This window comes from Heptranchias perlo, chromosome 14 (assembly GCF_035084215.1).
Source record: "Heptranchias perlo isolate sHepPer1 chromosome 14, sHepPer1.hap1, whole genome shotgun sequence".
In the NCBI taxonomy this organism is placed as follows: domain Eukaryota; kingdom Metazoa; phylum Chordata; class Chondrichthyes; order Hexanchiformes; family Hexanchidae; genus Heptranchias; species Heptranchias perlo.
In genome coordinates, this window is record NC_090338.1 from 41675885 (window position 1) to 41689673 (window position 13789).

Below are 13789 nucleotides of genomic sequence, written 5' to 3' on the forward strand. Positions count from 1 at the left end.
CGTTCTTCCTACCAAAATGTATCACTTCACACTTCTCTGCATGAAATTTCATCTGCCATGTGTCTGCCCATTTCGCCAGTCTGTCTATGTCCTCCTAAAGTCTGTTACTATCCTTCACATTGTTTACTACATTTCCGAGTTTCGTGTCATCTGCATGAGTTCAGGAGAAATATATTCCTCTAAAAAACTAAAACAAACCAGCCAACAATGAAACACCATGGATGAATAAAGAGATAAGGGTAAAATTAAAACTTTTTAAAAAGGCATACTCTCAGTACATGGGCAATAAAGGACAGGATGACAAAAGGGAATACGAAAAGGCTAGGAAGAATGTCAAAAAAACAATTAGGAAAGTAAAGAGGTACATGAAATTAAATTATCAATGAATATAAAAAGAAATAGTAAAATATTCTACAGACACATAAATAATAAAAGAACAATCAAGATAGGGCCACTAAGGGATGCACAAGATAAACTCATAGGCAATGACAGCGAAATGGCAGAAATATTGAATAGTTACTTTGCCTCAGTATTTACCAGGGAGACTGACAATTGGAAGAGGAGATCAAATAAGGTATAAAGACATTTAAGATAGAAAGGGGGGAGATAACTAATAAACTAATCAAACTTAGAGAGGATTGCATCTGTACATATTAAAAGAAGTTAGGGAAGAGATAGCAGCAGCACTATTATGTATACATAAAAATTCATTAAAAAAGGGAATAGTGCCAGACAACTGGCGGACAGCTAATGTTATTCCTACTTTTAAAAAGAGAGATAGAACAAGTCCACAGAACTATAGATCAATTATTTTAACATCGGTGGTAGGAAAGATAATGGAATCTTTACTCAAAGACGTAATAGACAAACATCTAGAAAATGAAAATATAATAAAGAGCAGTTAGCACAGATTTCAGAAGGGAAAGTCATGCCTGACCAACCTTATTGAATTCTTTGAAGAAGTAATGGAAAGAGTAGACAAGCGTAATGCAGTAGATGTAATATATTTGGATTTTCAAAAAGCCTTCGATAAAATACCACATTGTAGATTCATGACTAAGATTAGAGCAGGTGGAATTAGTAGCAGAATGGATATTGAGCTGGCTACAAAACAGAAAACAGAGAGTAGAGGTTAAAGATAGCTACTCAGACTAGCAAAAGGTAGGAAGTGGTGTTCCACAAGGATCAGTGCTGGGACCATTGTTGTTCACAATTTACATTAACAATTTGGACTCAGGAATTGGAAGTATAATTTCAAAATTTGCGGACGACACAAAATTGGGGGGTGTAGTTAATACAATGAAGAATACGTTAAAATGCAAGAAGACATTAATAAACTTGCAGAATGGGCATGTAATTGGCAAATGAGTTTCAAGTGTATCGGCTGCAAAGCTCTCAACATCCGATAACTTACATATGGTTCCTCTCTCACTCTATTACAATGGATATTAGTGCCTCTTCTACCTCCTCCCTAGTTTTCTATGTTTCTATGTTTCTTTGAGTATCCATGAGTGCAATCCATCTGGACCCCGATTTTATCCTCCTTAAGTTAGGCTAGTTTGTTTAATATCTCCTTTTTTATCTTAACTGTTGTAATATCCCTCTTGACTTCTTCTACTGTAGTCATTTCCTCTTTGTTGCCTCTTCAGTGAAAACTGAGGTAAAGGGGCTGATTTTCGGATGGCCGAGTGGGTGTGTTGGGGGTGAGGGGCTCCGAAAATGGCGGAATCCCGGAGCGGATTCGGAGCCCGGCTCCAACACTCACTTCCGGGTTCCCCAATGACACGTTCGGGTGCGCGCGCAGCTCCCGCATGCGGGACTCCCACCGGCAATTAAAGCCGGCGGGATGATAATTTAGATACTTATTTAGATAGTTGAGGTACTTGACAGACCTCATTGACTGGAGATTTTGGCAGGGGTGCAATTTTGAAGGATCCTCAGCGTGTTTCCCGTGCTGTGGGAAACACTCCCTGTTGGAGCAGACGTGTTTCAGCCAGCAGCCAGTTGGAGATGCAAAGGATTATTTGACAGGTGGGGGGAATACTTCATTTATTGCAGCAGGGCACTCTGTCACTTCAGACAAAGTTTTGGCTGCAACACCTTTGTCATTCCACTCAAAATTCTTAATTTGTACCCTAAACTCTGCTGTGCAAAGACATTTACCTACTTTGCGGACCCCTTCAAACTCACACCGTCAGGATGGGGGGGCGCCATAGCTGCATTCATCACTTCATCCGAGGACGAGCAACATCACCAGCCTCGCCAGGCACGCCGTCCACCTTCGCCACGTGGAGCTCCACAACACAGTGCTGCGCCACAGGCTCCTGCACAACAGCAGGGAGGGCAATAACAGAGAGAGCAGCGTCGCAGGAGGCACTACCCTTGCCACAGGGTCTACAGACCGAGGCTCAGCTTCCTGGACCTCTCTGAGGAGCAGTGTATAAGGAGGCTCAGAGTCAGTCACCAAGTAGTCGCGGACATCTGCAGTCTCCTTCATACTGAGCTGCTCCCGGCTGGCCTGAGCAGCATCTTTTTTTATTTTTATTCGTTCACGGGATGTGGGCGTCGCTGGCAAGGCCGGCATTTATTGCCCATCCCTAATTGCCCTTGAGAAGGTGGTGGTGAGCCGCCTTCTTGAACCGCTGCAGTCCGTGTGGTGACGGTTCTCCCACAGTGCTGTTAGGAAGGGAGTTCCAGGATTTTGACCCAGCGACAATGAAGGAACGGCGATATATTTCCAAGTCGGGATGGTGTGTGACTTGGAGGGGAACGTGCAGGTGGTGTTGTTCCCATGCGCCTGCTGCCCTTGTCCTTCTAGGTGGTAGAGGTCGTGGGTTTGGGAGGTGCTGTCGAAGAAGCCTTGGCGAGTTGCTGCAGTGCATCCTGTGGATGGTGCACACTGCAGCCACAGTGCGCCGGTGGTGAAGGGAGTGAATGTTTAGGGTGGTGGATGGGGTGCCAATCAAGCGGGCTGCTTTATCTTGGATGGTGTCGAGCTTCTTGAGTGTTGTTGGAGCTGCACTCATCCAGGCAAGTGGAGAGTATTCCATCACACTCCTGACTTGTGCCTTGTAGATGGTGGAAAGGCTTTGGGGAGTCAGGAGGTGAGTCACTCGCCGCAGAATACCCAGCCTCTGACCTGCTCTCGTAGCCACAGTATTTATATGGCTGGTCCAGTTAAGTTTCTGGTCAACGGTGACCCCCAGGATGTTGATGGTGGGGGATTCGGCGATGGTAATGCTGTTGAATGTCAAGGGGAGGTGGTTAGACTCTCTCTTGTTGGAGATGGTCATTGCCTGGCACTTATCTGGCGCGAATGTTACTTGCCACTTATCAGCCCAAGCCTGGATGTTGTCCAGGTCTTGCTGCATGCGGGCTCGGACTGCTTCATTATCTAAGGGGTTGCGAATGGAACTGAACACTGTGCAGTCATCAGCGAACATCCCCATTTCTGACCTTATGATGGAGGGAAGGTCATTGATGAAGCAGCTGAAGATGGTTGGGCCTAGGACACTGCCCTGAGGAACTCCTGCAGCAATGCCCTGGGGCTGAGATGCTTGGCCTCCAACAACCACTACCATCTTCCTTTGTGCCAGGTATGACTCCAGCCACTGGAGAGTTTTCCCCCTGATTCCCATTGACTTCAATTTTACTGGGGCTCCTTGGTGCCACACTCGGTCAAATGCTGCCTTGATGTCAAGGGCAGTCACTCTCACCTCACCTCTGGAATTCAGCTCTTTTGTCCATGTTTGGACCAAGGCTGTAATGTCACTGTCAAAGTCACCACTGCCCTCAACTTCTCCACGTCCAGATCGTTCCAGGGTGCCACCAGGGACATCGCCGGGATCTCTCAGTCGTCTGCACGCAAGTGCATAACGCAGGTCACCGATGGCTTGTTTCACAGGGCCTCGCACCATATCAACTTCCCCATGGATGACCTCAGCCAGTCGGAGAGGGCAATGGGGTTCCACACTGTGGCTGGCTTCCCACGGGTGCAGGGTATAATCGATTGCATATAGCAATATGAGCACCTTCACAGGAGCCAGGACTGTTAATCAACAGGAAGGGCTATCACTCCATCAACACTCAGCTCATCTGTGACCACCACAAGAGATTCCTTCACGTGTATGCCAGGTACCCTGGCAGCTGCCAAGATTCCTTCATCCTCCGGGAGTCCAACATTTTTTTTAAATTCGTTCATGGGATGTGGGCGTCGCTGGCGAGGCCGGCATTTAATGCCCATCCCTAACCTCCCGCCCCTCTTCCACGCACCGAACACCCGCAAGGGTTGGCTCCTCATGGACAAGGGACATCCCCTGCACACGTGGTTCATGACACCTCTGATGAACCCCACCACCGAGCAAAGCGACGATATAACGACAGCCACATCGCTACTAGGTGTACAATGTACAACATGGCACAACAGAGAGGGGTGCCGGTGGAGGAAGCCCCATCCACATCTGCCACCCATATTGAGGAGGAGGAGGACGAGGAGGAGGAGGCAGAGCAGTCCATGGGCAGAACAGTGACTCACCTGGCTGCTTGTGAGGTCGGCCAGTCACTGATATGTGAACGATTCTCCAAACATCAGACAGTGTGAAGAGTCCAGTCCTCACCAGCTGGACAGAGGAGCAGCCACACCAGCCCCCTCCCCCGCCCCCTGCACAAAATAGTCGTGCAACTACACATACACCCACTGTAGAGTGACCCAATAGGTGGCATCAAGCGTGGGTGTTCATGGTGAACCTCATGAAAGGGACTTATTGCACAAGCTAGTCAAGAATGGCCAAGACGTGGCAGTAGTGGTGACAATATAACATTTAATGTGAGTTGAACAAAAATCAAATATAAATAAAAAACATGACAAAGTGTCAAACACCCTTGTGCATCTCCTTTGTGCTCACGAAACCTTTGCCTTACACTTCCAACTACTCCTACGTGGTGTATCCCCTGTGGCTGCAGCAGAGGTAGTGGCAGGTTGCTCTTGTTCATGCCCTGACCGATTAGATGCTTTGGGCCGATGCCCTCTGGGTTTTGGTGCCTGTGAGGGCCCCTCCAAAGACTGCTCCACCTGCACCTGTGCAGGGGCAGACTTGACCACTTGGAGAGGAGGCAGCATTGCAGGTACTGGTTGAGAGGGTGAGACGTGGGATCGCTTTGAATGGCGTCCCCACTTCCATGTCCCCTTTCGCCATTGTCCCTCTCCTGGGCCAGGCCCACATCACTCCTACCACCCTGCTGGACGACAGTTTGGAGAACATGTGTGAAGCCTTGTAAAGCCAGTGCTAGTGTATCTGCCTGCCTGTTTAAGGAGGCAGAACGTTGCTCACCCTGAGTCCGAAGGGCCGTTGTCAGGGCCTGAACAGACTCATTGGTGAGCCGTGCTTGAAGCTCAATGGAGGCTAGCCTTCCCTCCATAGCAGACATTCCCGCACTTACCCGCGACACTATCTCAGAGATACCCTCACGTCCCTGTGACAGTATCTCAGAGATCCCCTCCTGTACCTGTGCCACCATTCCACTCATGCAGGAGTTGGACTCCTCCATCCTCTGCGTGATTGTAGAGAGTGCGCATGGCACCTGTTCCAACACCTGGCAAATGTGCTGCTGCCCCTCGATCATTCTCCTTTTAAAGGATGGCCCCCAGGGTTCAGCATCTGAACAGAGCCTGGAGAAGAATGCTCCCACCGAGGCAGACTCTCCACAGCTGCCTCTGCCACCAGTGTCTGCTCGTGCTCACATGTGTGTGGTGACTCACCGTGTGCAACCCCAACTAAGTGAGGACGGGGACCCACCGAGGTGTGTGTATCTGCGCTGGTGGATGGCTCGCTCAGATGTGACGGTGCCCCCTCAGAGGCCAGCGGGTCCTCTGAGGAATCGCCCTCCATCGTCACAGCAGTCGCTGAAGGCCCTGTTAGAGAACAGAAGACAATATTAAGCATGATCACAGATGTTGAGGTGCTAAGATGGCAAGGCATGTTAACATCATTTGCTATTGTGAGTGCTGAATGTTAAAGTTCTGTCACCAGCCGTTTGTCGGGTGGCAGTCTCGCTGTCCCCAATGGACAGGCACTCGAGGGTGTGGCTCACTTCAAGAGCCTCCTGTTCCACGTCCTTGAGGACGACCTGAAATTAAAGAGGCGTGAGTGAGGGATGGTGACTTGGCCAACTGCTGAATGCATTGGTTTGGGTGAGGCTGACCGTGAAAGAGATGCATCAGAGGCTGAGTTTGAGACAGAGCCATGACATTGTATGAGGATTGGGTTGAGTGGTAGTGGTGGGATGAGTACTGGGGAAGTGAGTAAGTGCAGGTAAGTTGAGGATGAGGTTTGAATGGGTGTGAGGAGTGATATGATAGAGTAGTGTTGGCAGTGCAGAAAGAGTTGTGGGGTGGGGACGGTGATGTGGAGGACAGAGTGTGGGGGAATGAGTAAGTGTACTCACTTTGGCTGATTTAGTTATGTCATTGAAACGCTTCCTGCACTGTATCCAGATGTGGGAGACGTTGCTGCTGCTGCTGACCTCCTCTGCCACCTCGAGCCCAGGCCTTCTTGGTGGCAGAGGCAGGCCACTTACTCCTGTCGGCCAGGTAGAAGATCTCCCTCCTCCTCCTCACCCCATCCAGTAAGACCTGGAGTGAGGTATCATTAAACCTGGCGGCAGCCTTTCCCCTGGGCTGCTCCATGGTCCTGTGTCGTTGTTTGCTGCAGGATCAGTCATTGGAGGACTGCCCCTTTAAATAGGGCTCCTCCAGCTGACAGCCTGTGAGGCAGGTGTGCAGTCCGCCCACTACGCAGGTTTCCGATGGGAAACCCGGAAGCCACGTTAAGTGGCTTCAATTTACCCGCGATCGCGTGGGGAACGGACAGATTTTACTGGGCGGGTTACCCACGAGCCCAATCGCCCCCTCCCCCACTGCCATCCTGCCTCCCTGGTAATATCGGGGCCAAAGTCTCTATTCGGTAACCTGCCATTTCAGTATCATCTCCTGTGAGCATATATTGCTCATCCCTTAGTGGCCCTATCCCTGTCTTAATTCTCCTTTTTTAAAAACTTATGTGCCTAGAGAATACTTTACTGTTTGTTTTTATATTCTTTAATATTATTTTCATATTATTTATATTATCTTTTCATTTTATATTTCCTCTTTGCCTTCCTAAAGTGCCTTTTTTACCCTTTTCCGAAGCTCATCATATTCCTTTTTGTCATCTTCTCCTTTATTGTTTATGTACTTTATGTATGCCTTTTTCTTTAGATTCAATTTTATCTTCACCTATTTATTTATCCATGGCATCTCGTGCTTGGCTGGTAAGTTCTTACATTTCTCCTGAACAAGATATGTTTTCATCAGGTATCTGACATACTTTTTAAGAGAGTTGGGGAATTCATCCAGTTTGGTATAGCAGCAAGGTAGCCGCATGAAAAGGGATATACAGTTTTATCACATTGCTGGCTTCCTCACAATGCAGAGTGCAATAGATGGCATTCAAGTAGCATTGTGAGCCCCTACAATTAACCCTCTCAATTTTCTTTCTAGAAAAAGGTACCATTCGCCAAATGTCCGGATTGTGAGACAACATGAAAATAATCTTTGACATCACTTACAGATTTGCTGGAAGTTGCCATAATGCCATTTTCCTTAGGACTTCTGCCCACTCTGAACTCTTTAAGGAAGATAGTCAAGTGAACAGATCACTTGTGGGTGATGTGGCATACCTCTTGCTGCCATGGAATACGGCCCTTCTAAGATCTGCAAGAACAGAAGCTGAAGACTACTACAATGAGGCACATAAAACAACAACAACTTACATTTATATAGAGCATTTAACATAGTAAAACATCCCAAGGCGCTTCACAGGAGCGTTTTCAAACAAAATGTGACACCAGGCTACATAAGGAGATATTAGGATGGGTGACCAAAAGCTTGGCCAATAAGGTAGATTTTAAGGAGCATCTTAAAGGAGGAGTAAGAGGTAGAGAGATGGAGAGGTATAATGAGGGAATTCCGGAGCTTAGGGCCTAGGTAGCTGAAGGCACGGCCGCCAATGGTGGAGTGATTAAAATCGGGGATGTGCAAGAGGCAAGAATTGGAGGAGCACAGAGATCTCGGAGGGTTGTAGAGACAGAAGAGGTTACAGAAATAGGGAGGGGTGAGGCCATGGAGGGATTTGAAAACAAGGATGAGAATTTTAAAATCGAGGCGTTGCTGGACCGGGAACCAATATAGGTCAGTAAGCACAGAGGTGATGGGTGAATGGGACTTGGTGCCAGATAGGATACGGGCAACAGAGTTTTTGATGAGCTCAAGTTTACGGAAGGTGGAAGATGGGAGGCCAGATAGGACAGCATTGAAGTAGTCGAGTCTAGAGGTAACAAAGGCATGGATGAGGCTTTCAGCAGCAAATGAGCTGAGGCAGGGGTGGAGACGGGCGATGTTACGGAGGTGGAAGTAGACATTTTTGGTGATGGAGCAGATGTCGGGTTGGAAGCTCATCTCAGGGTCAAATAGGACACGAAGGTTGAGCCTCAGACAGTGGCCAGGGAGACAGATGGAGTTGGTGGCTAGGGAATGGAGTTTGTGGCGGGGATCAAAGATAATGACTTCGATCTTCCCAATATTTAGTTGGAGGAAATTTCTGTCTATTGGATGTCGGGCAAGCAGCATGACAAATCACAGTAAGTGGAGGAGTCAAGAGAGTTGGTGGTGAGGTAGAGCTGGGTGTCATCAGCGTAAATGTGGGACCTGATGTTGTATTTTCGGATGATGTTGCAGAGTACTAGATGATGTACTAGGGTAATCATAGAGAGAACCATTGGGATCTTAAAGGGGAACTTTCAATGCCTTGATAAATGAGGAAGGACTCTGCAATGTGCTCCAGTTCTTGTATCCCACATAGTTGTAACTTAAAGTCCACTGTACAACTTTGCCATCCAAAAAAACCTGGAGATGGAGATTTCTGGGGAGGTAGACCTAACTGCTTCGGTGGTAGAACTACACAGAATGGATCATCAGGAGAACCATCGCTTGGAGGAGTCCTTAATGATAGCTACAATGGCTTCAGAACTCAACTTAGCAATGAAATGTTCTCATCTGTTTAACACAGTCTACCTTGTTACCACTGTAACTCCTTCTCCCCCACCTTCAGATGAATAATATGTCCTTAAATCACATCTTACCACATCAGACCTCTTTGATCCCACATCACATACAAGTCAAATCATCTGATAGAATAAATAAGCATGAAATAAGTGCTCCCCTTCCTGTATCACTGTAATCTCCAACAGTAACTGAGCAAAACACAAGTGCACATTCTCCTTTATTAAAAGCATCTTAAAAGTAAACATAAACCATCTGAGTGTCACCTCACACCAGGAAAACAATGGGTGGAATGTCCATGTAGATTTTCAGGTTCATTTATTATTGAAAAGCATATGCAAACACTTACACTGGGAAATCTTTATCTAAAGATGTAAATATTTCCTTCACCATTATGGTTTGTTGATGTCGAGTTACTGAAAGTGCTTTTTGGTAAAAATTGTAATCCATCAATTCTTTCTCAGTAGCTGAAACTACTATAGTCCAAAATAAGGTTTAAACAAAATTTCACAACAACATAATTAAATTTGCACACTAAATTGTCTTTTGTGTCTATTAATACCTTCATTAACATTTTCCTTCAAGGCTCAACCATCCTCAAAAAATTGGGCTCCACTGGATCTTTTACCTCACAGAAGTTGCAGAGAGCTTTCAACCACATCTATGCATTCAGAACGTGTGTAGGTTGCAGAATTTCTCAACATACAATCTGTGATTTCTGAGCAGGTAGAGTTCACAGAATTTCCTAGCATACAATCAGCACAACAACAGGAGTTATATATGTCCTCTCATCCTGTGAGGATTTGAGAGTTTCTTTGATACTTCCAAAAGATTGAAAGAAACTGGAGATTGAATTCTCAGACCTTTATTTGTGGTAAATCTGTAATTTATTTAAATGTATTAATAAATGCTAGTGAACAGCAGCACCTATTATTGTGGTGTTTCTGTTGATGATTAGAAAAGAAAACAGATTATTTATTGAGAATCGATTGCTGTGCATTGCTATTGAAAATTTAATTTTAAAATTAACCATTTTGATGCTGAAGGGATTTTTTAATGTAAATAAACCTGGAAAATGCATAAATAATACATTTTGGAGTATTTTATACAGTCATTTTTGTTTCTCTATGGAAATTTAAATTGATTAAAGATTCTATAGGTCAGTAAACTCACTAACAGTGCACTAAAGTTTCCACTTCTCAATCCTTGCACATGTTGGGAAAATGCATAAAGAAATTATACATGGATACAGCAAAGGCTTCGGGCTCCGACAACATCCCAGCTGTAGTGTTGAAGACTTGTGCTCCAGAACTAGCCATGCCTCTGGCCAAGCTGTTCCAGTACAGCAACAACACTGGCATCTACCCAACAAAGTGGAAAGTGGAAAATTGCCCAGGTATGTCCTGTCCACAAAAAGCAGGACGAATCCAATCCGTCCAATACTGCCTCATCAGTCTACTCTCAATCATCAGCAAAGTGATGGATGGAAGGTGTCATCGACAGTGCTATCAAGCAGCACTCACTCACCAATAACCTGCGCACCGATGCTCAGTTTAGGTTCTGCCAGGACCACTTGGCTCCAGACCTCATTACAGCCTTGGTCCAAACATGGAAAAAAGATCTTAATTTCAGAGGTGAGGTGAGGTGACATCAAGGCAGCATTTGACCGACTGTGAGCCCTAGTAAAATTGAAGTCAATGGGAATCAGGGGGAAAACTCTCTAGTGGCTGGAGTCATACGTAGCACAAAGGAAGATGGAAGTGGTTGTTGGAAGACAATCATCTCAACCCCAGGACATCGCTGCAGGAGTTTCTCAGGACAATGTCCTAGGCCCAACCATCTTCAGCTGCTTCATCAATAACTTTCCCTCTATCATAAGGTCAGAAGTGGGGATGTTCACTGTTGATGGCACAGCGTTCAGTTCCATTTGCAACCCCTCAGATAATGAAGCAGATTGTGCCCGCATGCAGCAAGACCTGGACAGCATCCAGGTTTGGGCTGATAAGTGGCAAGTAACATTCGTGCCAGACAAGTGCCAGGCAACGACCATCTCCAACAAAAGAGTCTAACCACCTCCCCTTGACATACAAAGGCATTACCATGGCTGAATCCCCCACCATCAACATTCTGGGGGTCACCATTGACCAGAAACTTAACTGGACCAGCCACATAAATACTATGGCTACAAGAGCGGGTCAGAGGCTGGGTATTCTGTGGTGAGTAACTCACCTCCTGACTCCCCAAAGCCTTTCCACCATCTACAAGGCACAAGTCAGGAGCATGATGGGATACAGTCCATTTGCCTGGATGAGTGCATCTCCAACAACATTCAAGAAGCTCGACACCATCCAGGACAAAGCAGCCCGCTTGATTGGCACCCCATCCACCACCTTAAACATTCACTCCCTCCACCACCGGCGCACCGTGGCTGCAGTGTGTACCATCTATAGGATGCACTGCAGCAACTCACCAAGGCTTCTTCGACAGCATCTCCCAAACCCACGACCTCTACCATCTAGAAGGACAAGGGCAGTAGGCATATGGGAACACCACCACCTGCACGTTCCCCTCCAAGTCACACACCATCCTGACTTGGAAATATATCACCGTTCCTTCATCGTCGTTGGGTCAAAAGCTTGGAACTACCTACTTAACAGCACTGTGGGAGAACCTTCACCACACGGACTGCAGAGGTTCAAGAAGGCAGCTCACCACCACCTTCTCAAGGGCAATTAGGGATGGGCAATAAATGCTGGCCTTGCCAGCAACGCTCACATCCCATGAATGAATTAAAAAATAATTGCACACCCTCAGCCACTGATTTTCCATGCATAAATTTTAAGAAGCAGAACATGCCTGTGCCTGTGGGGGGAAGCCTTTCTCCCATACCTACAATAAACACAGGCGTATTAATAGTATGATATAGAGGGCAGAGGGGCCTCTCAGCACTCCTGTCTCATTTTCCTCTCGAAATGTCAGCTGGGTACCCATTTGGATGCCTGGAGCAATGGATGGATTTCCACACCCTATTCTGAGCGCAGGTTCCTGTGGGGGTTAGGCCTGTGCCAGGGACATCTAAGGGCCATACTAATGGCCAGAACCTGCAAATACAGGCAGGGTCAGTCATGCCAGAGGGAGAAGCTGGAAAATTAGATACAACATGTAGTTCACCCTACTTTTCAGAATCTAGAAAGAAAGAAATTGCCTTTATATAGCACCATTCATGACCGAGTGTGTCCCAAAGTGTTTCACAAGCAATTAAGTACTTTTGATGTTTAGTCACTTTTATAATGTAGGAAAATTTCAAATTACTTTCCACTGTAAAATATTATCTGCCACACAAGCAACCAAAGAAATATTAAACAGTCAAATAAATTTTGTACGATGAATTTAAAAATGAAAAATATTTGGGCAGAAACATTAAAATGTTATGCGTCACAGCTGTTAATTATAATTGTTGCAAAAATCTGACTTTTTGAATATTTTTACAGCTCAGTAGCTGAGAGCTCACAGGGACATGGCAGCTTGCTGGCTTCTAGAAAAGCAATGATAGCATCAAAGAGGGAAATAGTGGTCTGACAACAGCAGTATATGTGAAACAATGTGTTGGTGGATGCTACATTCTGGCTCAGTTAGATCAGCCGTCTTTGCAATTAACCCTTACTATGTCGTCGATGAGTTAATTCATCTGACAGCACTTCTTCCCTACCTCTAAGAACTGACCCTGTCGATCCTTACATTGTTGGCATTTGATTGGCCAAAGAAGTGACCATTGGAGTTGGTTTCCAAACAGGCAAAGAACACTTTGAAATAGATGGTGGGAGTCATGAGGAAAAGGAAAGTAGGTAAGAAAAGCGGGGGCATGTTCAGAAAGGCCCCAAACCTTTACTAGACTAAGATAATCCCAGAGGGGATTGATTGCCTTGTCTGGAGACAAAATGGATTATTTTGCAGGTGAAGACTCCAAAAAGTTAACTTTTTTCTTTAGCCCTGTTGGGCCTAGTGAGACCTCAGGTGGCCTGGGAACACCCATCCCTACCTGCCCCCTTTTGCACAATGGCAGGCAGATGCTGCTCCACCATAGAAGAGTGGATTGGGGTAGGCACCACACCTTGCAGGCACTGATAACCTGCCCCGGCCATGCAAATAACCTCATCCCCAGGATTTGAGACTGGGTTGCCAGTCTGGGACTATGGCAGGCAGCGGCTTTGCTCTTCTGCACTTGTGCCGGAAGAGTGGACCCCTGGGAATGTTTAAACCTAAGGCATTCACAAAGCAGGTTGTGAATTGTTTGAAAAAAAAAGTCTTGGAGATCATCAGAAACCAAGGTTATATAAAGCATGGCAGCTGTAGTACTCTTAGTATTCATCTTTTAACCTGAAGTTTAGGCATCTATACCAACATCTGAACTCACGTACCCCTACTGAGTGGGATTTGCAGTTCTCAGCTGGGTTACTAAATAAGCACTTATAAGCGATCAGCCAGCCAGCCCACCAATCTTGCTATAATGAGGCCTAGCAATTAAAATCGTCCAGGCCTCGCCTTGTTCCCGACTTCTGAGTGCACTGCCCACTTCTAGCACCCCATACACCGATCTCGACTCCCTTTAAAATCAACCATGTATTTTTCTGAAAAAGCACAATATTAATTTGAAAGATTGGAACAACTTATTTAGGTATTTGTTATTTATTA